The 1,418-nt window shown below is 35.4% G+C and overlaps 1 protein-coding gene across 1 annotated transcript in view; it reads left to right on the top strand.

Annotated features, from left to right (window-relative positions):
* KANK1 (KN motif and ankyrin repeat domains 1) overlaps positions 1-1,418 on the top strand; it is a 140,577-nt gene that overhangs the window by 123,568 nt on the left and 15,591 nt on the right. The window lies entirely within an intron of this gene.

The following is a 1,418-nucleotide window of genomic DNA, read 5'->3' as shown; positions in this document are numbered from 1 at the left end:
TATTGATGTGAACACAGGGATTTATTGTATTGTTGTCTACTTTTGTATATGTTGAAGGTCTCAATAATTAAAAGAAACTATTAATGTATTTGCATTTTAAAAGTCATTGTTGATTTTTGAATGGGAAGATGCCTAGTGAAAGTGTTTCTCTAGGAAGAGTGTTCTGGCACTGGGGATTAACTACTGAGACTTTTTAGAGGTTACTGTAATAATTTCACAGTAATGTTGAATGGACTTGGAGAAGGAAGAATGAAGATAAATGAAGATAAATGCCCTGCTTTGTTTATTTTGCTTAAAGTAAGTCAGCGGTACTTTGGACATCTTATATTGCCATTAGGAGGACACATTATGTCATGGGGCCATTAGATATTATTTGGACAGCTGCATTCAGCATTGTGTGTTCAGGAGGGAGGTAGATTTGTGAAGGAATCACCTGGGAAGCACCCCATGCCTCCAGAGCTAGAGGAGGGAACCTTGTGCTGTGCATTAGTGGACAAAGTGCTGTTCACAGAATTATAGGAAATGTGGGTTTGAGTCCAGCCCTGTGGTCTCCTGCAAGTCACCAGACCTCCCTGGCCTTCAGAATTTTTAGCTTGGAAATACGAGAATTAAAACTTAGATGATTTCTAATGCCTCACTTGGACCATTTTTCCTCCCTTTACCCTTTTTTATTATAGTGCCATTGTTTAAGACCAGTGGTTTCCAAAGTGGACTACCTGCATCAAAGTCTCTTGTGAATGGGCCAGGGGGAGATGTCAGAAATGCCCATCATTGGTTCCCCAGCCCAGATTTATAGAATGATGTTCTGGAAGCCGGGACTCTGCATTTTAACAAATATCCTTGTAAACAATAAGAACTCTATTCTTATGAACAGTAGAGTTTGAAGAGAACAGTTTTAGAGGCTGTCACATTTTTTTTTCTTCTGGTTGCCTCAAAATGCAATCAGTACTTACATTTTTTTCTAAGGATCTAAGGGATTTTAAAGCTTTTCTTTAAAAGAAAGTTGTGGTCAAATTCTTATCACATGACATTATTGTGGGTCAGTTTAAATTTTTTTTTTGTATTGGTAACACATTTATGACGCATAATTTAAAAATAATAGAGACACAAAGAAGGAAAAATATAACAACGTATAATTCTTTAGCTTTAGAAAAGCAGTGTTAAACAGGTTTGTTTTATATCCTTCCAGACTTTTTCTAATATGTATACATATAAATATAATCATTTACCAAAATAGGTTTGTTTTGTCCATACTATTTTATAACCTATTTTTAGAACTCACTAATACATTATGTTCATCTTTTTATGTTGATAAGTGTCCATCTACATCAACATTTTTAATGGCTGCATGGAATCCCTTTGTATGAATGTACCAGAGCTTATTTCTCCATTTTCTTACTGTCACTCTGTGATATCTG

Source organism: Hipposideros armiger, unplaced genomic scaffold, assembly GCF_001890085.2.
Source record: "Hipposideros armiger isolate ML-2016 unplaced genomic scaffold, ASM189008v1 scaffold_95, whole genome shotgun sequence".
Classification (NCBI taxonomy): Eukaryota; Metazoa; Chordata; class Mammalia; order Chiroptera; family Hipposideridae; genus Hipposideros; species Hipposideros armiger.
Note: the sequence above shows the minus strand (reverse complement) of the source record. Positions and strands in the feature narration are given on the sequence as shown.